Raw genomic sequence first — 26116 nt, 5'->3', positions numbered from 1 at the left:
CCACTTATTTAAGTCATTGTTATTTCTGGTCTCCATTACTGGCAGTCAGACATAATTCCTAATTGGTATCTGGAGTAAAATATTCACTATTGTCTTAAGCTTTGATCTCTGCTGAAATGCAAGTCCCCTGGAAGAGGTATCCTTGTAGAATTTAGGGTCATTTCTGTACAGCATGTTTTGCCAAGGAGAGCCGAAGTAGAGATAGAAGGCTTTAAAATAAAATTTAAAAAGGTGCTTGTAGGGATCGTGGAGAATACCAAATAACTAAAAAGATAATAAACTGGTTCATTGTATAAATGAAATATATAATATAAAGTGAAAAGTGATCAAGAGACTTGTATTGAGATTTTTGGAAGATTCCAAAACAAAGGGAGAAAAAGTGCATCACATCAGCAAGGGAACTTGCGTTAAACCAAAAGAGAAACAGTGCACTCCTGCTCATCTGACATGTTTCTCCCTTATAGCCACATTTTCCCCCCAGAGATTGAGAATAACTAGGCAAGAAGGCTCCACCTGGGGGCACCTTCTTATCACCAGATATTCAGCCCCCTCCCTGGCCTATCCATAAAATTTACTATGTTAGTCTCAGATCGATCAGCCCTGGCTGATTTCAAGAGTCAGGGATTTTTACAAAAATATTTTAATACCTTTCACTCTTCTTTCTCTTTGAAGTTCCAGCCATTATAATTCAGCTATTTCTTGGCTCATAAACTTGGCAAGGCTCTCTGAAAAAAAAAAAAAAAATTCATCTCATTGGCAGAGAGGTTTCTCATATACTGACAGTTTAGCTTATACAAAATCGCTGAGTAATAGGAAGGATAAAATAAGGATTTTAAAAGGAACAGGAAGCAGAATGCCCTCTAAAAAGGAATCCCAGACACTGATTTTTGCTTATCTCAGAAGATGAAGGGACTTTCCTCTGAAGCAGCGTTCACTGACCTCCTGCTAAAACTGTTTATTCAGCGTGATTTCTCCACCGGCTGGAGAGCGGTCTTGTCTTCTTCCCAAACCTTCCTTAAGTGCTGTTTCAAACGTAATTTGGTACTGTCACATCAGAGCAGCCTTGTCTAAGCCCTTCTGCTAAGGAACACAGCTGGAGGCCGAGGACCACTTAGGATGCCTCACACTCAAGCAGCCCTTCATCTCAACACAAATCTTTTAAAAATATTCCTTGGAGCAAGTCTTTGTAGACGGTTCTATCTGACATCTCATAAAAACTGAAAAGAGGAAGCTTGTGCACCTCTGAGAAGAGCCCATCTTCATCTCTGTGTCTAAGCACATGGAAAATATTAATTAGCTAAGTCCTTGAGTACACAATGCAGGAGACATCTGCCCTTGTTTTCTCCATGCTAAATCCCTTTTCCATGCAAAAAAAAAAAATCTCACAGAGTAAAAATGGTTCAAATTAAAAACACACTCTTTCATACAACATCCTGTCCTGCTTAACAGTGCCATAATTCTACTGTACTGTAAACAATTAGATAGGGGTATTGTAAAATTAGCTCCAATTTGCATAATAATGCTTTACTGTTATAATTTAGTGACTGCATTTGCACAAATTTAATAACAATTCAGCTTACATTTTTTGCTTTAATGTATTTGATACAAATAATGTCAAATTTATAGATTACTAGGTTCCCCAAAGCAAGCCTGATGAGGACTTTGCATTTTTGCAAGTTTAATGTACCACATGATATGATAATTCTGGCCTTCTTAAATTAAAGGTCACCTCCTTTTCTGAATTTTTGTTCTCAGATAGAGGAAAAACAGAGTTTTTAAGACTCAATGATCAGAAACAAAGAAAATATACCCATTTTATACCCAATAACATCTAAAATAACTCAAAATACTTAATATATTTTTCACTATTTTACTTTCAGATAACTATAGAATTTAATCTTAAAACCTAATTTTAAAGATCTTTTAAGTTTAAAATCAATCATATTTGAATCTGGGCTGGCAGAACAAACTGCATTAAAAAATGTTTTTATTGGAATTCCTGATGTGCAGCAGAAACAAATCCAACTAGAAACCATGAGGTTGCGGGTTCGATCTCTGGCATTGCCATGAGCTATGGCATAGGTGGCAAACATGGCTTGGATCTTGCATTGCTGTGGCTGTGGCGCAGACTTGCAGCTGTAGCTCCAATTTGACCCCTAGCCTGGGAAACTCCATATGCTGCAGGTACGGCCCTAAAAAAAAGGAAAAAAAAAAAAAAGATGTTTTTATTATATTTACTGTCACAGATGTTGACCATTATATTTGTCATAGATGTTAATGGACCTGACCATTATTGTCTTTTGGATTTCAGTATAATTCCACCTGATAGAAATTGAATTGCCACATAAGCTCTGCTCTTATCTGAGGCTTTGGGCTTCCAGAGCCACTGGGTCAATGATGAAATCAATGCTTTCCCTGAGGAAAATTTTAACGATTATGGTATCACAGGGCATCTCTTTTTCACAAATGAGAACAGAAGTGGGTTTCTTGTAAAAAAAAAAAAAAAAATAGAAGGGTTATCTGTATTTGGAGCTCAGTGAACTAGTTTGTCAAGGAAGGTGGTTCACCTACTGAAAAGACTTTCTTGATAAGATTGTTTAACACTGGACTGAGTTGTCAAAAAGAGGTGCAAAAAGTTGATTTACAATGTTGTTTTTCTGGTATACAACAAAATGTGATTCAGTTTTATATATATATAAAACTATATATGTATATGTTCCTTTTCAAATTCTCTTCTATTATAGTTTATTAAAAGATACTGAACAGCAGTAGAACGTTGCTGTTTATCTATTTTATATATGATAGTTTATATCTGATAATCCCAAACTACTAATTTATCCCTCCCCCTTTCCCTTGGGTAACCGTAAGTTTGTTTTCTATGTCTGAGTCAGTTTCTGTTATGTAAACAAGTTCATTTCTATCTTACCAAATGATACTTGTCTTCTCTGACTTCATTTAGTATGATCATCTCTAGGTCTATCCATGTTGTTGCAAATGGCATTCTTACACTCTTTCTTTATGTCCGAGTAGTATTCCACTGTATATATGTACCACATCTTCTTTATCTATTCATCTGTTGATGGATATTTAGGTTGTTTTCATGTCTTGGCTATTGTAAATAGTGCTGCAGTGAACACTGGGATGCATGTATCTTTTATTCCCTTTTTTTTCCTTTTTGTCTTTTTAGGGCTGCACCTGCAGCATATGGAGGTTCCCAGGCTAGGGGTCCAATTGGAGCTGTAGCCACCAGCCTATGCCACGGCCACAGCAATGCAGGATCAGAGCTGTGTTTGCGACCTACACCATAGCTCATGGCAATGCCAGATCCTTAACCCACTGAGGGAGGCCAGGGATCAAACCGTGTCCTCATGGATGCTAGTCAGGTTTGTTAACCCTGAGCTGTGACGGGAACTCCACATGTATCTTTTCAAATTTGAATTTTCTCTGAATATGTGCCCAGAAGTGGAATTGCTAGATCATCTGGTAACTCTATTTAAATTTTTCTTTAAGGACCTCCATCCTATTCTCCACAGTGGTGGTATCAATTTACATTCCCATCGACAGTGTGCTAGAGTTGCTTTTTCATCATATCCTCACCAAAATTTGTTATTGGTAGAATTTTGATACTAGCCATTCTGTAAGTGTGAGGTGATATCACATTGAAGCTTTGATTTGCACTTCCCTGAGGATTAGTGATGTTGAGCATCTTTTCATGTGACTCTTGGCCGTCTGTATGTCTTTGGAAAAGCAGCTATTTCAAGGACTCTGCCAATTTTTTAATTGGGTAGTTTTGTGTTTTGTATTGTATAATTTTGTTTTTGGCAGTATCTATAGCATGTTAAAGTTCCTAAGCCAGGGATGGAACCTATGACATAGCTGCAGCCTGGGCCACAGTAGTGACAACAGCAGATCCTTAACCTGCTACACGACCAGGGAAGTCCCATGGATTGTTTGTATGTTTGTTTGTTTTTGGTATTGAGCTTTGATGTTAAGGAAGGGTTGCACATTCCTCACTTTAAATCAAAAACTAGAAATGATTAAGCTTAGTGAGAAAGGCATGTCAAAAGCCAAGATGGCTAACTGGAACAAGAGGCCTAGTTTCAGCCTAAGTTGTGAATGCAAAGGCAAAGTTCTTAAAAGAAATTAAAATTGCTATTCTAAATGATAGGAAAGTGAAAAAGCCTTATTGCTGATATGGAAAAAGTTTTAGTGGTCTGGATAGAAAATCAAACCAGCCACAATATTTCCTTAAACCAAAGCCTAAATCAGCACAAGGCCCTAACTCTCTTCAATTTTGTGAAGGCTGAGAAAGGTAAGGAAGCTGCAGAAGTCAAGTCTGAACCTAGTAGACATTGATTCATGAGCTTGAAGGGAATAAACCATCTTCATAACATCAAAGTGAAGGATGAAGCAGCAAGTGTTGCTGATGTAAAAGCTGCAGCAAGTTATGCAAGAGATCTAGTTAAGTCATTAATAAAGGTGGCTACACTAACCAAGGGCTTTAATGGAAACAAACACAGTCTTCTATTAGAAGAAGGTACCATCTAGGACTTGCATAGCTAAAGAGGAGAAGTCGATCCATGGCTTCCATGCTACAAAGCAGACTGAATATTTTGTTAGGAGCAAATGCAGCTGGTGAACTGCAGTTGTAGCCAATGCATATTTACCATTCCAAAAATCTTAGGGCCCTTAAGGATTATACTAAATCTACTTTGCCTGTACTCTATAAATGAAACAACAAAGCCTTGATAACAGCATATATGTTTACAATATGATTTACTGAACATTTTGAGTCACTGTTGAGACCTACATCCCAGAAAAAAAGATTTTTTTTCACAATATTACTGCTCACTAATAATACCCCTGGTCACCCAAGAGCATTGATGGATATGTACAATGAGATTCATGTTGTTTTCATGCCTGCCAACCAACATCCATTTTTGTAGCCCATAGAACAGGGAATAATTTCAATTTCCAAGTCTTAAGAAGTATATTTCATAAGGCTATAGCTGCCATAGATAATGATTTCTCTAACAGATCTAAGTAAAGTCAATTAAAAAACTTCTCAAAAGGATTCACTATTTTCAATGTCAGCAACAACATTCATGATTCACCAGGAGAGTTCAAAATATCAACAATAGTAGGAGTTTGGAAGAAGTTTATTCCAATCCTCATGGATAACTTTAAGGGATTTATGACTTTAGGTAGAGAAAATCACTGCAGTGGAAATACCAAGAGAATTTGAATTAGAAGTGGAGCCTGGATATGTGCCTGAACTGCTGCAGTCTCATGATAAAACTTGAATGGATGAAGAGTTGTTTCTTAGGGCTGAGCAAAGAAATTGGTCTCTTGAGATAGAACCTACTCCAGATGAAGATGCTGGAAAGATTGTTGAAGTGAATCAACAAGAAAAAGAGTGCAGAAACCAGAAACATATGGAGATTAAACAATATGCACTAAACAACGAAGAGCTCAATTAAGAAATCAAAGGGGAAATAAAAAAATACCTACAGAAAAATGACAACAAAGACATGAAGATCCCAAACCTTGGGATGCAGCAAAAGCAATTCTAAGAGGGAAGTTTACAGCAACACAATCTCACCTCAGGAAACAAGTAAAATCCCAAATAACCTAGACTTACACCTAAAGCAACCAGATAAAGAAGATTAAACAAAACCCAAATTTAGTAGAGAAAAGAAATTATAAGGATCAGAACAGAAATAAATAAGGTAGGAAGAAAATAATAGAAAAGATCAATAAAAGTAAAAGTTCATTCTTTAAAAAGATAAACAAAATGGAGAAATCTTTAGCAAGATTCGTTAGGAAAAAAGAGAGAGGCTCAAATCAATAAAATTGGAAATGAAAAAGGAGAAATTACAATGGACAACACAAATACAAAAGATCACATAAAGGCAACTATATGCCAATAAAATGGACAACCTAGAAGAAATGGACAGATTCTTAGAAAGGCATAGCCTCCCAAGACTGATCCAAGCAATAAATAGAAAATATCACTAGACCAATCACAAATTCTGAAATTCAAAGTGTGACTAAAACACTTCCAAGAAACAAAAATCCAGGACCAGATGACTTCACAGGGGAATTCTATTAAATATTTAGATAAGAGTTAACATCTATCCTTCTGAAACTCTTTCAAAAAATGGCAGAGGAAGGAACATTGTCAAGCTCATCTCCCTGATACTAAAAGCAGACAAAGACACCACAAAAGAAGAAAATGACGGACCAATATCCTAGATTAATATCCTCAAAATATCAGCAAAAATCCTCCAAATACTAGCAAACTGACTGCAACAATACATTAAAAGGATTGTAAACCATGATCAAGTTGGATTTAGCACATCGATCATTCAATGTGATATACCACATCAACAAACTCAAGAATAAAAACCATATGATCATCTCAATAGATGCAGAAAAAGCTTATGACAAAATCCAACACCTATTTATGAAAAAACCCTCCAGGAAGTAGGCAGAGAAGGAACCTACCTCAATGTAATAAAGGCCATATGTGACAAACCCACAGCTAAGATCATTTTTAATGGTGAAAAGCTGAAAGAATTACTGCTCAGATTAGGAACAAGACAAAGATGTCCATTCTCTCCACTTTTATTTACCATACTTTTGAAGTCCTACCCATGGAAATCAGAGAAGAAAAAGAAATAAAAGGAATTCAAATTGGAAAGAAAGGAGTAATATTATCAATTTTTGCAGATGATGTGATACTACATATAGAAAATCCTAAATACACTACCAGAAAACTTTTAGAGCTCATCAATGAATTTGGCAAAGTTGCAGAATATGAAATTAACACATAGAAATCTATTGCATTTCTATATACTAACAATGAAAGATCAGATGGAAAAATTGAAGAAACAATCCCTTTTACCATCACATCAAAAAGGATAAAATACTTAGGAATAAACCTACCTAAAGAGACAAAAGACCTGGACTCTGAAAACTATGACACTGAGGAAAGAAATCAAAGATGACGCAAACGGACAGAAAGGTATACCATGCTCTTGGATTGGAAGAATCAGCATTGCCAAAATGATTACCCAAGGCAATCCCTATCAAATTACCAATGACATTTTTCACAGAACTTAGAAAAATCTTTAAATTTGTATGAAAACACAAAACAACATGAATAGTCAAAGCAATCTTGAGAAAGAAAATGGAGTGGGATGAATCAGGCCCCTGAACTTCAGACATTACTACAAAGCTACAGTCATCAAAACATTATGGTGCTGGTACAAAAACATAAATATAAATCAGTGGAACAAGACAGAAAGTCCAGAAATAAACCCATGCACCTATGAGTAATTAAACTATGACAAAGGAGGCAGGAATATACAATGGAGAAAAGACAGCCTCTTCAATAAATGTCTCTGGGAAAACTGGATATCTCTAAGCAAAAGGATGAAATTGGAACACTTTCTGGGGATGCAATTTCTCTCCTAAAAACAACAAAATTTACAACCAACTCCTGAGCAGTCTTCAACCAAATGGACCAGAAACTTTCAAAAAGATATCCTACTCCAGAAGACAAAGAGGAGGCCACATCAAGAGGTAGGAGTGGTGATTATGCAATATAAGCAACCCTATACCTCCCAGGTGGGAAGCCCCGCAGACTGGAAAGTAACTGTTTTACAGAGACTCACCTACAGGAGTGAGAGTTCTCAGCCCCACATCAAACTCCCACATGTGGGGATCTGGCATGGGGAGAAAGAGCCCCTGGAGCATCTGGCATTGAAGGCCAGTGGGGCTTGTGCACAGGACCTCCACAGGATGGGGGGAAATGGTGACCTCATTCTTAAAAGGTACACACAGACTTTTATGTACACTAGTCCCAGGGCAAAACAAAGTCTCCATAGGAATCTAGGTCAAACCTGACTGCAGTTCTTGGAGGAACTCCTGGGAAAACAGGGGTGAATGTGGCTTGTTGTGGGGAAAGGACATTGGAAGCAAAGCTCTCAAGAATATTCAGCAGTGTGCCTTTCTCTGGAGGTGGCCATTTTGGGAAAATCTGGCCCCACCCATCAGTACTGAGATGCTCCAGGCCAAACAACAATCCAGGTGGGATCACAGCTCCACCCCTCAGTAAACAGGCTGCCTAAAGACATCCAGGCACACAGATGCCCCTACTCTTACCCAGAGACAAAACCCCACCCACCAGAGGGATAGGAATCAGCTCCACTTACCAGTGAGCAGACATCAGTCCCTCCCTTCAGGAAGCCTACAGCAAGCCCCCATACCAACTTTGGCCACAAGGGGGACAGATGCCAGAAATAAGACAGGCTACAACTCTATTATCTGTAAAAAGGTCACCACACCAAAAACCTATAAAAATGCAAAGACAGAGAACTATAACTCAGATGAGGGAGAAAGAAAAAAACCCAGAAAATTAGCTAAGTGATGAGGAAATTCTCAGCCTCAAGGAAAAAGACTTTAGACTCTTGATGCTGAAGATGATGCAAGACATTGGAAATAAACTGGAGGCAAAGATGGATAACTTAGAGGAAACACTGAGCAAAGAGATAAAAGATATAAAACTTAAGAAGAGATGCAAAAAACAGTAACTGAAATAAAAAATTCATTAGAAGCAGCCAACAGCAGAATACAGGAAGCAGAAGAACGAATAAGCGAGGTGGAGGACAGATTAGTGGAAATCAGGGATGTGGAACAGAAAAGAGAAAAAAGATTGAAAACAAATAAAGAGATTCTCAGAAAATTCTGGGACAATGTTAAACACACCAACATTCATGTTATAGGAGTGCCAACAGGAGAAGAGAGAGAGAAGGGGACAGAAAAAATATTTGAAGAGATAATAGCTGAAAACTTCCTTAACATGGGAAAGGAACCATTCACTCAAATCCAGGAAGCACAATGAGTACCATATAAAATAAACCCAAGAAGAAACACCCCAATACACATATTAATCAAACTGACCAAAATTAAAGACAAAGAGAAAATATTGAAAGCAGCTAGGGAAAAGAAACAAATAACATACAAGGGAACCCTGAAAAAGTTATTGACAGATTTTTCAGCAGAAACTCTGCAGACCAGAAGGGAGTGGCATGATATACTTAATGTGATGAAAGGAAAAAAGCCTCCAACCAAGATTACTCTACCCAGCAAGGCTCTCATTCAGATCTGAAGGAGAAATCAAAAGCTTCACAGATAAGCAAAAGCTAAGAGGACTCAGCAACACTAAACCAGATTTACAACAAGTACCAAAGGAACTTCTCTAGGTAGAAAACAAAAGGCGGCAACAGGAAACAAAAATACCACAAATGACAAGGCTCATCAGTAAAGGTATGAAAACATGCACAATTATGCTACCAAAATCAGAAATCATGAGAAGAGGAGGGTACAGATGCAGTACACTGGAGATGCACTTACAATTAAGAGACCAACAACTTAAAACAATCTCATATATATCAAAGCTTCAGAATAAATGCAACCCAAAAATCTACAATTGTTACACAAATAAGAAAAATCAACTCAAATACAACACTAAAGATAGTCATCAAACCACAAGAGGAGAGAACAAGGGAAGAAAAAAGAGCAACAGAAACAAATTCAAAGCAACTAATAAAATGGTAATAAGAACATACATATCAATAATTACCTTAAATGTTAATGGACTAAACGCCCCAACCAAAAGACATAGATTGGCTGAATGGATACAAAAACAAGACCCATATATATGCTGTCTTCAAGAGACCCATTGCACTTGTAGGGATGCATACAAATTGAAAGTGAGAGGACGGAAGAAAATATTCCATGCAAACAGGAATCAAAAGGAAGCTGGAGTAGCAATACCCATATCAGACAAAATAGACTTTAAAATGAAGAATATTTTAAGGGAAAATGAAGGTCACTACATAATGATCAAAGGATCAATCCAAGAAGAAGATTTAACAATTTTAAATATCTACGCACCCAACACAGGTTCACCACAATATGTATAAGGCAACTGCCAACAACCTTAATAGGACAAATCGACAATAACACAATCATAGTGGGGGACTTTAACACCCCACTTACAGCAATGGACAGATCATCCAGACAGAAAATCAGTAAGGAAACACAGGCCCTGAATGAAGCATTAGATCAGATGGACTTAATAGATATTTATAGGACATTTCATCCAAAAGCAACAGAATGCACAGTCTTCTCAAGTGCACATGGAACACTCTCTAAGACTGATCATATCCTAGGCTACAAATCCAACCTCGGTAACTTTAAGAAAACTGAAATCATATCAAGCATCTTTTCTGACCACAACACTGTATGACTGGAAATCAACAAGACAAAAACTGCAAAAAACACAAACACGTGCAGACTAAACAACATGTTACTAAACAACCAATGGATCACTGAAGAAATCAAAGAGGGAATTAAAAAATACCTAGAAGCAAATGACAACAAAGATACGACACTCCAAAACCTATGGGATGCAGCAAAAGCTGTTCTAAGAGGAAAGTTTATAGCAATACAAGCCCATCTCAGGAAACAAGAAAAAGCTAAAATAAACAAGCTAACTTTACATCTAAAGCAGCTCGAGAGAGAAGAACAGACAAGACCTAAAGTTAGTAGAAGGAAAGAAATCATAAAGATCAGAGCAGAAATCAATGAAATAGAAACAAAGAAAACCACAGAAAAGATCAATGAAATGAAAAACTGCTTCTTTGAAAAGATCAACAAAATTGATAAACCCCTAGCCAGACTTATCAAGAAAAAAAGAGAGAGGCCTCAAATCAATAAAATTAGAAATGAAAAAGGAGAAGTAACAACGGACATCACAGAAATACAAAGGATCATAAGAGACTACTATATGCAACTATAACAGACAACCTAGAAGAAATGGACAAATTCTTAGAAAAGTACAATCTTCCAAGATTAAACCAAGAAGAAACAGAAAAGACAAATGGACCAATCGCAAGTACTGAAATTGAAACTGTGATTAAGAAACTTCCAACAAACAAAAGTCCAGGACCAGATGGCTTCACAGGTGAATTCTATCAAACATTTAGAGAAGAGCTAACACCTCTCCTTCTGAAACTATTCCAAAAAATTGCAGAGGAAGGGACACTCCCAAACTCATTCTATGAGGCCACCATCACCCTCATACCAAAACCAGACAAAGATACCACAAAATAAAGAAAATTACATGCCAATTTCACTGATGAACATGGATGCAAAAATCCTCAACAAAATACTAGCAAACCACATCTAACAATACATTAAAAGGATTGTACATCATGATCAAGTGGGATTTATTCCAGGGATGCAAGGGTTCTTCAATATCCGCAAATCCATCAGTGTGATACACCACATTAACAAACTGAAGAATAAAAACCCTATGATGCTCTCAATAGATGCAGAAAAAGCCTTTGACAAAATCCAATACCCATTTCTGATAAAAACCCTTCAGAAAGTGGGCATAGAGGGAACCTACCTCAACATGATAAGGCCATATACAACAAACCCACAGTGAACATCATTCTCAATGGTGAAAAGCTGAAAGAATTCCCACTGAGATCAGGAACAAGACAAGGATGTCCGCTCTCACCACTACTCTTCAACATAGTTCTGGAAGTCCTAGCCACAACAATCAGAGAAGTAAAAGAAATAAAAGGAATCCAAATTGGAAAGGAGAGCTAAAACTATCAGTATTTGCAGATGACATGATATTATACCTAGAAAATCCTAAAGAAGCTACTAGAAAACTGTTAGAGCTCATCAATGAATTTGGCAAAGTCGCAGGATACAAAATTAATACACAGACATCAACTGCATTTCTATATATTAACAACTAATGATCAGAAAGAGAAATTAGGGAACCTATCGCATTTACCATCACATCAAAAAGAACGAAATACTTAGGAATAAATCTACCTAAAGAGACAAAAGACTTGTACTCTGAAAACCATAAGATGCTGATGAAAGAAATCAAAGATGACACAAAAAGATGGAAAAACATACCATGCTCTTGGCTTGGAAGAATCAGTATTATCAAAATTTCTATACTATCCAAGGCAATCAACTGATTCAAGGCAATCCCTATCAAAGTACCAAGGACATTTTTCACAGAACTCAAAAAAATATTTTAAAGTTTTTTTGGAAGAACAAAACACCCAGAATAGCTAAAGACATTCTGAAAAAGAAAAATGGAGCTGGAGGAATCAGGCTCCCTGACTTCAGACTATACTACAAAGCAACAGTCATCAAAACCATGTGGTACCGACACAAAGATAGAAATATACATCAGTGGAACAGGATAGAAAGCTCAGAATTAAACCCATCCCATGCACACAGATACAACTAATCCATGACAAAGGAGGCAAGAATACACAATGGAGAAAAGACAGCCTGTTCAATAAGTGGTTGCTGGGAAAACTGGACAGCCACATGCAAAAGAATGAAATTAGAGCACTCCCCAAGACCATATACAAAAATACTCTCAAAATGGATTAATGACCTAAAAATAGAATTACCATTTGATCCAGCAATCCCACTCCTGGCATCAATCCAGAAGAAAACATAACTTGAAAAGATACACATACTCCAATGTTCATTGCAGCACAGTATGCAGTAGCCAAGATATGGAAATGTCCATTGACAGAAGAGTGAATAAAGAAGTGGTACATATACACAGTAGAATATTACTCAGCCATTAAGAGGAAAGAAATACCGGCATTTTTAGCAACATGGATCGACCTAGAAATTATCATGCTAAGTGAAGTTAATCAGAGAGTGAGACACCAACGCCATATGCCACGTTGAATATAAAAAAACACAATGAATTTCTTTGCAGACTCACAGACTTTGAAAAAAACTTTGGTTTCCAAAGGAGACAGGTTGGGGGGTGGGGGATGGGCTGGGGATTTGGGATGGAAATACTATAAAATTGGGTTGTGATGATGATCATACAACTATAAATGTAATCAAATTCATTGAGTAATTTTAAAAAGACCAAAAAAGGACAAAAAAATTCAATTAAAAAAAAGACAACATATGAATGAGAAAAAATAGTTGCAAACTATGTAACTTAGAAGGGCTTAATATCCAAAATATACAAACAACTTATACAACTCAACAGCAAAAAAACCCAACTGAAAAGTGGGCAGATGACCTGAAGAGATATTTCTAAAAAGAAGACATATGGATGGCAAACAGGCACATGAAAAAATGCTTTATATCACTAATTAGTAGAGAAATGCAAATTGAAATTACAATGAGGTATCACCTCACACCAGTCAGAATGACTCTCATTAATAAATATACAAATAAAAAATGCTGGAGAGGGTGTGGAAAAAAGGGAACCCTATTATACTGCTGTGGGAATGTAAATTGTTACAACCACTATGCAAAACAGTAGGGAGGTATCTCAGAAAACTAAATATAGAACTACCATGTGATCCAGCAATCCCACTTCTGGTCATATATCCAGACAAAACTTTCATTGAAAAAGATACGTGCACCCGTATGTTCATAGCAGTAGTATTCACAATAGCCAAGACATGGAAACAATCTAAATGTCCACTGAAAGATGAATGGATTAAGAAGATATGGTACATGCACACAGTGGAATACTACTCAGCTATAGGAAAGAATAGAATAATGCCATTTGCAGCAATATGGATGGAACTAGAGATTCTCATACTAAGTGAAGTAAGTCAAAAAGAGAAAGACAAATACCATATGATGTCACTTGTATGCGGAATCTAAAATATGGCACAAATGAACATATTTACAGAACAGAAACAAACTCTTGGATATAGAGAACAAACTTGTTGCTGAGGGGGAGGGGGAGGGAGTGAGATGGACTGGGAGTTTGGGGTTACTAGATGCAAACTTTTGCATTTGGATTGAATAAGCACAGGGAATTTTATCCAATCACTTATGATGGAACATGATGGAAAATACTATGAAAAAAGTAATGTATATATATGTATAACTCAGTCACTTTGCTGTACAGCAGAAATTGACATAATATTTTAAATCAACTATAACAACACGCTTAAAAATATAAGATGGTACCTTAAAAAAAAAAAAAAGGAAAATAATCCATTTACCATCATGTGAAAAAGGATAAAATGCCTAGGAAAAAGTCTAACTAGGGAGGTGAAAGATCTGTACTCAGAAAACTCTAAAATGCTGATGAAAGATATTCAGGACGATACAAACAGATGGAAAAGTAAATGTGTTCATGGGATAAGCATTAATGTTCTTAAAATGACCATGCTATCAGAGGTTATCTACAGATTCAATGCAAAACCTACCAAAATATCAATGTCATTTTTTACAGAAGAAAAATAAATCTGTATTTATATGGAAACACAAGATTCCAAATAACCAAATAATCTTGAGAACACAGCATGTTGTATCAAACTCTCTGATTTTAAACTTTATTACAAAGCTACAGTCATCAAAATAATATGGTAGGAGTTCCTGTCATGGCTCACTGGAAACAAATCTGACTAGAATCCATGGGGACCAGGTTCGATCCCTGGCCTCGCTCAGTGGGTTAAGGATACGGAATTGCCATGAGCTATGGTGTAGTTCACAGAGGCAGCTCAGATCTATCATTGTTGTGGCTATGGCATTGGCTGGCAGCTACATCTCCAATTCGACCCATAGCCTGGGACCATCTATATGACATGGGTGCAGCCCTAAAAAGACCAAAAAAAAAAAAAAAAAAAAAAGTATGGTAAAGGCACAAAAACAGACACATAGATCAATGGAACAGAATAAACAGTCTAGAACTGAATACATACTTACATGGGAATTTAATCTATGACAATAGAAGTAATACCATACCAGGCAAAAAGATTGTCTCAATAAGTGATGCTGGGAAAACTGAAAAGCTGTATGTAAAGAAGCGAAATTAGAAGATTTTCTGTTACCACATACAAGAAGAAAACCAAAACACATTATAGACCTAAATATAAGACTGTAAAACTCCTAGAAGACAACACATGTAGAACCCTCTTTAGTATAAATCATAGGTTTTTTTTCCTGACACATCATCTCTAAAGGAAAAAGGAACAAAGGCAAAAATAAGCAAATGGGACCAATTTACAATGTTTTTCATGGCAATGGAAATCACTGAGAAAACACCTACTAATGGGAGAAAATATTTGCAATTTGATTGATAAGGAGTTAATATCCAAAATACATAAACAGCTCATATGGCTCAATATTAAAAAAAAAAAAAAAAGGCCCTTAAAAATGGGCAGAAGACCTCAATAGACATTTTTTCCAAAGAAGACATACAGATGGCCAACGGGCCCATGAAAAGATGCTCAACATCACTAATCATCAGGGAAATAAACATGTAAAGCCTCAATGAGACATCACTTCACACCTGTCAGACTAGCATCAAAAATTCTACAAATAACAAATTTGGGTGAGGATGTGTCAGAATGGGAACACTTGTACACTGTTGGTGGGAATGTAAACTGGTGTAGCCACTACGGAGAACAATATGGAGGTTCTTCAAATAACTAAAAGTAGAACTATCATATGATCCAGCATGTCCACTCCTGGGTATATATCCAAAGAAATCAAAAGCACAAATTTGAAAAGACATAAACTCCAATGCTCATGGCAGCATCATTTATAATAGCCAAGATATGAAAGAAATATGTGTCCATCAACTATGCATGTGTGGTGTGTGTGTGTGTGTGTAATACATAAAATGAGTATTACTTCGCCATGAAAAAGAATGAAATCTTGCCCTCATAAAAACACAGTTGGATTAGAGGGTGTTATACTAAATAAAATAAATTAGAGAAAGACAAATGCTGTATGGTTTCACTTATACAAGGAAGCTAAAAAACAAAACAAATCAACAGTCATAAAGGAATAGAAACAGAGTTATAGATACAGAGTAAATGGGTGGTTGCCAAATGGGAGTGAAGGGGAGTGAAGGGATGAAGGAAATGTGTGAGGAAGATTTAAAGGTACAAATTTCCAGTTGCAAAATAAATGGATCAGGGCTATAAAATGTGGGGAATTTAGTCAATAACTATGTAATCTTTGCGTGATGACATACTGTACTAGACTTACCCTATTGATCAATTTGAAATGTATAGAAAAATAGAATGATTATGTCATGTAACAGGGACTAACAGTGTTATAGGTCAATTATATTTCAAAAACAAACAAACATACAGAAAAAGAGATCAGATTTGTGGTTACCAGAGGTGGGGGTTGGGGGGATTGGATGCAGGCAGTCAAAAAGTATAAACTTCCAATTTTAAGACAAGTAAACACTAAGGAAGTAACTTACAAAATGAAAGTAATTAACACTGATGTATGTTATACATAAAAGTTATTAAGAGTAAATCCTAAGAGAGTTTATCAAAGGAAAAATATTTTTCTTCTATTTCTTTAATTTTGTGTGTATATGGATGGATAGTCACTAACCTTATTGTGATGAACATTACATGTTGTAAGTTAAATTATGCTGTACACAAAATTTTACAGCGCTGTGTATCAATTACATCTCAATAAAACTGGAAGAAGAAAAAAGAAGACATGGTACATATATAATAGAATATACTTAGCTATAAAAAAGAGGGAAATTTTGCTGCTTATAACAACATGGATGGACTCTGATAGCAATGTGCTAAGTGGAATAAGCGAAAGAAAAATACTGTATGATCACACTTATGTGTGGAATCTAAAACAGACAAGTCAAAGTCTTTAATACAGAGCACAGATTGGTTAATGCCACCGACATGAAGTAGGAGGGGTTTGGGGTGGGGGGAATGAATGAAGGTGGTCAAAAGGCACCAACTTCCATGTATAAAATAAGTCCTGGGGATGTAACATACAGCACAGTGTTATAGTTGAAAATACTGAATTGTACACTTCGGAAAAAATGAAATACAGCATGAAGCAAAAATGAAAATGTTCCTCTCAAGTAATCACAATACTTAATTACGGTTATTTCATTCTCACAGATTTTCCAAATTCTTACTGATATGTGTTAATGCTAACATATGGAATTATCCTCAAACTGAAGAAAAAAGGCACCTAATAAGATTCTGATGTTGAAGCATTAACTTCACGCTTTGGTTTTATGTATTTTCAGAACACTTCCATATATATTTTCTCAATCAAACCTCATGGTGTTCACATACAACTCAGAATCCTATTTTGTAAGGTAAATAATTTGATATCCAAAGGTTTCTGGCTTGTCCCTGATCTCATGGCTAACAAATGGGAAAATTAAATTATAATCTTTGGATTATTTTCAAACAAAAACACTCATCATAGATAGCTTTGGTGCATGCCTTCTTCTGTCCAGTTTTCTCTTCCATGTTCATGTCAGCTTATATTTATTGGGCACCTAATTTGGCTAGGTACCATGGCAGGAAAAGATGTGAAAATCAAAGCCAGACCTTCTACTTAATTTGGGATTCTCAGAATTAGCTTTAGGTCCTTGTATGCCATCCTAAGAGGGAGTGCCATCTCTAGGGTTTTGATGAGGGATGGGGCAGTTAGGCAGGGAAGAAGGGAGAGAAGCACAAGGAAGCATTACTCAGTCCACCTATATGAAGTCAACTGATATCTCAAAACCATCTCTAGAAGCTGATAACCGTCGTTTCAGGACACTACATGGTGGGGATTAGAAAGTGGGGGAGAGAGGGGGACAAATTTATCTCCTCTCTGACATTGGTTGTAGGTTTGCTCTTTGGGGTATTAATTTCTTTACAGTAGGTGTCACCCATATGTGAACATCTACAGGGTCTGCCTCATCCCTGCGCAATCACAGAAGCCTCGGGTGGGAGGAAAGGGGCCTAAGGAATGAGCATCAAGGAATGCACACTGGGGAGGTGCCGGTAGAACTTTCAGGTTCCCCCAGTGAGATAATGGAATGAGAGCCAGGATGGAATGAGAGAGGTGCTGCATGAAAGGAATCTGGATGTAATTCAGTGTGAAGATTTTAAACACTCACCATCCACATTTCCAATCCTCACAATGGCTAGCAGGAATCTTCACAAAGGCTTCTCTCAGAATCTCTAATCGTATGTAACCAAACCACAAGTCTTGCCTCTTCAGAGTCAACTCTCCTCCTAAGACAAATGGTGAAAAAGATTCATCTTCGCTTTGACGAAGATGGTTTCATGTTTACAATTATACAGACATGATATGAAAGAAAATGGGACATACCATGAGCATGGACGTGGAACAAAACTTAATTCACTGAGGCAACGCTGAAAATCAACATTCTCTGTAAGTGGCTTTGTTTCAATAGGCGCTGGGAGAGAAACGTCATCAGTCCTTGCCTTGGAGAAACGGACTGACTATTGGCTTCACTTGGAATTCACCTGGGGAGCTTTCAAAAGACTGCTGGCCCAGGTGCCACCCCTAGAGGTTCTTCATTAATTGGACTGGGGTACAACTTGAGCATTAGGATTTTAAAAGCTCCCATGTGATTCTTCCGTGCAGGCAGGGTGTTTCAACCTGTGATACAATGCAGGCTTCAATCTAGCCTAGAAGATGTTAAACATTAGTGCATCAGAGACCTAGGGAATTTGTTAGGCATGCTGATTCCCAGATCCATGGACAGGATTATGATTCACTGAGCCTGGGGTGAAGCATAGGAATCTGCACAGTTAATAAACGCTCCAAGAGAACCGTGTATAGAGTGCTTAGACCTCACTTTGAGAAACATTTCCAGTCTTAAGAGGGTAATGGCAAGAATGAAAAGATTTCACGAGAGAGTACAAAGGTTGTTCATCAATTGAAAAAAGCACGAGGAAATATTAAAATTATTTACTCCGATGACAGGGTCAAAGGAGGATTTTAAAAAAGGAGGCTAGATACTGTTCCTCCTGGAGGGGAAATGTGCTGTGTGGTGAACAGCTGTTCTTTATCTCCTCCAAGACAGATGAAGAGAAGAGGCCTTTAAACTGTAGCATGTGGGCTTTTGGTTGTATGCAAGAAAGGAATTCCTGGCAGTAAGAGTTGTTAAGCACTGATTTAGGTTATTATGGAAGGCTGTGAAATTTTTTTTCTCTGGCGGTTTTCAAAACCAGTATAGATTCTCATCTATCTGGGCTGGCTAAGGTATTTCCTGCTAAAAGGCAGAGGGAATAGACTAGATAACTTTTTAAGTTCTTGAATGGCTTATGACATGATTTGTAACTAACAGCAACAATTTTTAAATATGAATGTGGAGGGACTTCCAGAATGGCCGAGAAAGGAGCCTGGCCGGCCCTTTTCCCAGCAAGGCAACCATTTATCTGATGAAAATTATATATATATAAAGTTAAAGCTCTGAAAATTGTCCTCAGGGCATACAGCAAACGGAGAAACATTCACTGAACAAAATCTACTCAGTCACAGAAAGAACACCCAGAGTCCATGGCATTTGAGTCATGGCCCTCTTCTCTCCATCAACTCTGAGTTTGAGAAACTTCTGGGAGTTCAACTCTGGGTGGTGCAGCCAAGGACACCAGGGGGCATTGGGGGGAGGGGAGGGGACTTCCTCCTCCCCCAGCTCCCAGTTTAGGGCTTCATTTACACTCTGCCAAGCACAGGCTATAGGTGCTTATCAATCTCCTCTTCCCACTCACATTACAGAAACTTACTTAGGGCAGGTGTGGCTGAAAGGTCTGAGGCTCCCATCCACCACCAGCTCCTCAGAGGGCAGAGATTTTGCTCCAGGTGTGGCAGTCTGAGACTACTGGGGCCCCAGTTGCTCCTGCCTCAGCAGTATGGATATGCCATGCTTGGAGAGGGATGGGAAGGATGAGAAGATACGAGGTTACCATCCCCCACTCCAGCACCCACTTGTGAAGCAGAGGTGTCACTCATGAGACACAGACCACTGTCCCTGCTCCCAGCTCCTGTGCAGCAGTGTAGAGGTTCTGCTCAGCAAGAGAGGAAAGTTGTAAACAGCTCTGTTGGACGGGACTGACTGCACCTGGAATAGAGCTTGGAGAATTCCTGGCCTAAGGGTGTTTTTTAAAACAATGGAGATCTGGTGGAGAGCAATTAAGAGGGTTTGGTAACTCCTTGATACTGGTAGCAACAAGAAAAGAGCAGAACAGCCAGAAGTTTAACAGAGAGAACCATAGAAAGATATAGCCAAAAATAATTCTCTTGGATTCATAGTCAACAACTCTTTGGGTAGAAATGGTTGTGCCTGTGTACAGGGCATTACTCAGAAGGAAGCCAGGAGTTGGGCTGATTTGAAATCATTCTCCAAGTTGCATACTGATCCCTCAGCACAGGAAGAAGCCTTACTGGCACAAGGGGTTGAAGCATAACCTCTGACCAAACATTGACTTGAACAATAAAGTACTCTGGGCCAGAGGAACTCCTTAAAAGGAAGCCAGGCTTACAAATAAAATTATATGCATCCCTAGCAGTTTGGAAGACTGTGTACATGCACCCCCTCAGGAGCAGGTTAAACAGGGAATTTACAAGTTACTAGTCCCTGGCCAATTGTGGGACATTGTGATGGCAGTCTCTAAGCCACACAGACACCCAGCAGTAAAGGGTAAAATCTAACTGACCATGGGGGCTTAAAACAACCTTTGGTCCATAAGTAGACTCCGTGACAATCCCTAAGAAGCTAGGGTAAAAGATAAAAATAAAGGAAAAGTAATGAGTAGACATCAAAGTCTGTACATTACAGGGGAAATCAACTTCACCGAGTTAGTTCAACCAAGTCACTAAACATTAAATGATCAAGCAAACAATGACAACCACAACTCCTCACGGGATATAGGTATTCACAAATGCTATAATGTGCTGTCTAAAATATCCAGTTTTCAATTAACAATTATAAAATGTGGGAGTTCCCGTCATGGCGCAGTGGTTAACGAATCCGACTAGGAACCATGAGGTTGCGGGTTCGGTCCCTGGTGGGTTAAGGTCCCTGGTGGGTTCAGCCTTGCTCAGTGGGTTAAGGATCTGGCGTTGCCGTGAGCTGTGGTGTAGATGGCAGATGTGGCTCGGATCCCGAGTTGCTGTGGCTCTGGTGTAGGCTGGTGGCTATAGCTCCGATTCGACCCCTATCTTGGGAACCTCCATATGCCGTGGGAGCGGCCCTAGAAGAGGCAAAAAGACAAAAAAAAAAAAAATTACAGAATGTGTTCAGAAACAGGAAAGTGACACAAACACAGAAAAATGGCAAGTAGAAACAACTGCCTTTGTGGAGCCAAGATACTGGACTTAGTATACACAGCCTGCAAAGCATCTCTGAAAAGCATGTTCAAAGAACTGAGGGAAACCATGTCTAAAAAATTCAGGGAAATTGTGGTGACAATTCTTATCAAATGGACACTGTCAGTGAAAAGACTGACTGCTTAAACGGATCAGATGGAAATTCTGAAGTGAAGTATTATAACCAAAATGAAAAAAAATCATTAAGAAGGGCTCAAAAGTAGATTTGAGATGGCAGAAGAAAGAATCAACAGTGAGTATATAATCTGAAGAACAGAGAGAAAAAAGAATGAAAGAACATAAACAGGGCCTCAAAGAAATGTGAGACATGTTTAACATGCCAACATGTGTGTAAAGGCAGCACCTCAAGGAGCAGGAGAGAAGGAAATAGGCAGAAAATAGATTTGTTGAACTTCCTGGTCATATAATATTTTTCATCAAATTTGGAAGTTTTCAGACGTTATTTTTTTCAAACTCAAAGTAGGATAACACAGGGAGATCCATAGCAAGATACATCATAATCAAAATGTCAAAAGCCAAAGATAAAGAGAAAATCTTGAAGGCAGTAAGAGAAAAATGACTCATCATGTACAAGGGAACTCCAGGAAGATTAATAACTAATGTCTCATCAGAAACAACGAGGGCCAGAAGGCAGTAGGCATCATACTGAAATGCGAGTGTGCAATAGGAGACCCGACTTTGTGGACATTATTCCCTAGTGACTTCTCATCATACATTTGTCTTTCTCTATTCTGTATGGTTCCCTCATTATTCTCCACACTCTCTCCTGATGGTTTCCGAATCTTTGTGTGGTAAATATTTTATCATTTCACTTAGTACAAATTTATCAAAGTTTTCAAAAATAGTCCTAGATCTTCTATCTCCTCTAGGATGAAGCATGCATTTTCGATTCTTCTTTCAGGTTGTGAGGACAAGGTCTTTGTCGTGGACATCTGTTGGTTTTTGCTCTGCATCTATTCCTTCTTATGATGGTATACCTGGTGTTCTTTTGGGGAGTGATACCTCTCTCCTCAGTCCATATGGTTTATCTGGGGTTCACCTAAAATCCTGGCTTTTGAGGGGGCATATAACAAAAAATCTGCAGAAATTTCCTCTGGCCAAACTGAACCCTGATAAGGTGTAGGAATGGGCACCGACCCAAGCCATGCTAGTGAAACTCAGTTTAGAGACTTTGGTTAGAACAGCTGGGCGGAAGGAGATGTCATTTCATTAGTGTCATTCAGCTGGGCTGATGGAAGCCTGGGGCTGTTGTGGGCCGTTGGGAGGAGAAGGCCTCCTGGAGATATAGGCTGACACAAAGGAAAGGAGAACTGAGAGACTGATAGAGAGAAATCTTGTTGCTATGGCATTATCTGAGCCATAATGAATCTAGTTGACTGAAGCTACTTCTATCTGATTCCATGAACAATTTATCCCTTTTGCATATCAAGTTTGAGCTGGGTTTCAAGTAGTCAAAACTAGAAGAGTTGTGAATAATGATATGCTCCTCTTCTGCATGTTCCATAAACCTATGAATGTGTTAATTATATAATGGAAAAAAATAAGCTTTATATAAGAGGCAAAAGAGAAATAGGTACACAGAGACACAAAAATAGCTTCAGATAATATCTTACAAAGCCGCTTTCTCTTTTTATGGATTTGTCTAAAAAACTGGAGTAACTGTAATAATGAATTTAAGAAACTGATGCTAATTTGATCTTTAATAGCTCTTGTGTTGGACGATGCCCAATAGGTGATGTTGATCTAAGTGTGAACACATCCGTCACGGTGTGTCTACATCTTATTAACCATCCAGGCCTGGGGAGGCTATTGAGGTTACAGTTGAGAGCAGGGTGGGCAGAGGTGACTAGCAAGAGAGCCGTGAACATTAACTCAGCGCCTTGTTGAGCTATGTAGGACATACTAAAAGATCCAAAGAGGCCACATTTAAAAATAGCATAATGAAATTAGTACACTGCAGTCTGCCCTGAGGAGCAGACATGACCTGACTTGATGAAGCTTCACATACAAAATGGATTTTATTTTTAGGGCATTCTATCTGGGATAACAATGGCTCTGCTGATAGGAAGGTGGTGGGTATAGTTTGTCTTAGTGGCTGGCACTTACGCTTGAAAAGAACAAAATAGCATATTTAAACTGTCAGGCCCTAATTGTTTCATTAGATGGTGGTAGTCTTTGACAAAAGGAGCTGGCTAACTGCTGAAAGCAAGAATGATGAGCAGTAATTCTGGCAGGGCACTGGGGCGCTGCACTAGTTACCTCTCCTCCTTTGTTTCTTCCCAGTTCATCTCTGTTACAAGGGGAAGTCTCATTTTCAAATGTAATGACTGCTATTAAAATCAGTTAAATGCCTTTCATGAGCTCGGTGGTATATCTTCGACATATTTTTAGATATGAATGAACCACAGAGGCAAGTTCTAGCATTTGCATGCATCGACTGGGTCTCCAGCATTCAGTTTAGTATCAATTAGAGTAATGACAGATATTTACTTAGGACTTTGAACACAGCAGGGTCCTAAAATGATTTACACATTTTATACATTATGGAGGAAATGTTTTGTTTACCACTAACTTGCAGCCACCTCACCACCGTCACCACCAGCCACCTCTCCTGTACAGAAAATGGAGATCCGCGTTTGTGTCTGACAGGGACGGAGGAAGATGTTTTGGTAGGCAGAAGGCAAGAACTCAGCTTAATATCTTCACAGGGCATGGTAGAGAAAGCCCCAGGCTAGGCATTTATGGTAAATAAAGCAGTTTCCACATATTAATTTTATAAAGCATTTCTGCTCTTCCCTCTAACGCTGCACATCTGTGAGGTATCAAGGGAGAGACTGAGTGGGGGTGGGAGAAGGGGGGGGTTCTGATTTATTTCTTGCTGCTTGGTGGAATAAAAACCCACAGCATGTTTTCCATTTACACACATTTAAGAATTTAGAGGCTGCTTAGAATGAGAGAGTGGTTATATTTCACCAAGAGACATCATAAAAGCTTTCTCCAGTTTGAAACACAAAAAAATCAGATCCCATAGATAGCGATTTTTTTTTTTTTTTCCTCAGGTACAAGGAATCAAATGTGATTAATGCCTTTTTTCAAGGGCTGGAGTCTCCTTTCCCGGACATCCAGGGAGAGCTCGCAAGGGATCCTCCCAGCCGCCTGCCTCTGTTCTTGGCGGAGATGGAGGGAGACTCCTCCGCTGGTGGGCCGTGTGGACCTCTGCCTTGGAGGCTGCCCCTCTCAGTTCAGAGAGCTGATTTATCTTTGATTCGGGTTTTTAAATTAGCCTTGTTTAAAATCGTCTATCTTTTTCCAGGGGCAGCTTTCCTTTTAGCCAGGCTTCACATTACACACTGTCTATAAATTTCAGCTGAGTTGTTTCCCAGATCCAAGAGTCTGAAATGTGGAAGCCTATGTTTATCATCATCTGGGTCGAGGTGGAACAAGCTTGTCCTTGTGAGACAGTGGTTCCGAGCCTGAATGGGCCTTCTGCGTTGCTGGTTCTCGTTCAATATTAAAGAATGATGATTTTTATCAGAGAGATACTCGGCGTTTAAACCCGCCCCTCCTTAGACAGATGTGGAGTGATGAAGAGTCACAGTAACTGAAAAACGCCATCAAGTAAGAAGAAAGCAGTCAGGAAAGTGTGGAAAGTGTACTGAAGAGAAAGAGACACTCGGAGCTGAGCTTAGAACTCAAGTGTAAGGACAGTGCTTGTAGCTGTTCCATTTATCCTGGTGAAGAAATGCTGTAAAGCATTCCAGAATCTGAGGGGAATGCACAAGGAAGAAAGTGCAAGCTGGAGGAAGCAAGCCTTATGGTTTAGAGAATGAACAGGCAAACACTGACCTGAGAGCAGGGCTCGCTACCAGTTTTCCAGCATAGTTTGTCTTGCTACCAGTGTAGACAGGGCTTCAGCTGCTGCTTTCGGCATGTGCTGACACAGGGCTTCCCTTACTCTGAGGACTCACTGTATCCTCCACAGGCCTAGGGGCCACACAGGTCTGGTGGAGCTGTAAAGCATTCAGAAGCTGGAAATGGGTCTCTTGCTTTAGGGATCACTGAGGAGAGGGACATAGTCTCATTTTCAAATGTTTATTGGATCCGACCCATGTAAGAATACATTTCAGTGGTCTAAGTGGGCAATCTGGTGTTCCAGGTAATAAGATGAACAAACAAAACCTCTAGCAATGATTACCAACCCCTCTGTTTTTCTACTTTTCCAACAATATATGTGTAGGTGGCAGGTGAGGGTGGTGGAAGGAGAAAGGAATTTATCTAATAATAAGATGATTTTGGTTCTGAAAAAAACTTTTAGAAATTGAATAACTGCATATGTTCTCCAAGTTTTTTCTTCCCCAATGCAAACAAATAGCATGGAAACCTGGGAAAATAGTTCATGACCTGATTTGGAATACTGAAGCAAATAGCCTTGCCTAGGTGAAATTAAAATACATGGCAATAAATTTCTTACAGATTTGCATAGGACTGCATCTACTGGTTAAAACTGTCATTTGTAGGTTAATAGGTACACTTAATTTCTTGCATTTTTTTCACTCTGACAAATTAGTATTCAAATTGTTTTCATGGATTGTTACATTACACTCATGAATTGATCAAATGTTAAGTAAGTGCTTTGGATAGCAGGCTTCTCGAAGCTTAAGGAGTTATTATCAAGGCACTAACAATCATTCACACACCCATAATACTGCCAAATTGGAACCCTGGCTGTGAACCAAGTCAGGAACCTGCCATCATGAACCTTTTTGACAGGCTTCATGAGACTTGAGAACATGCATGGAATTATAGAATGGTGGGGCTGGATAAGAGGTTAAGAGTATCTGGCTTAGCAAAGGGGAGTCAGGTCTAGAGGGGCTGAGCA

At 38.5% G+C, this 26116-nt stretch overlaps 1 long non-coding RNA gene across 1 annotated transcript; it reads right to left on the bottom strand.

The window, feature by feature from the left end:
• Positions 442-18362, bottom strand: LOC110259773. The gene is made up of 3 exons (XR_002342113.1): positions 18211-18362; positions 17996-18113; positions 442-725 (listed from the first exon to the last, which is right to left on the bottom strand). It is a non-coding gene; the product is annotated as an uncharacterized LOC110259773 (long non-coding RNA).

The sequence above is a fragment of the Sus scrofa genome, chromosome 2 (genome assembly GCF_000003025.6).
Source record: "Sus scrofa isolate TJ Tabasco breed Duroc chromosome 2, Sscrofa11.1, whole genome shotgun sequence".
Classification (NCBI taxonomy): domain Eukaryota; kingdom Metazoa; phylum Chordata; class Mammalia; order Artiodactyla; family Suidae; genus Sus; species Sus scrofa.
The sequence above is the reverse complement of the archived record's forward strand: the minus strand, read 5'-3'. Positions and strand labels throughout refer to the sequence as shown.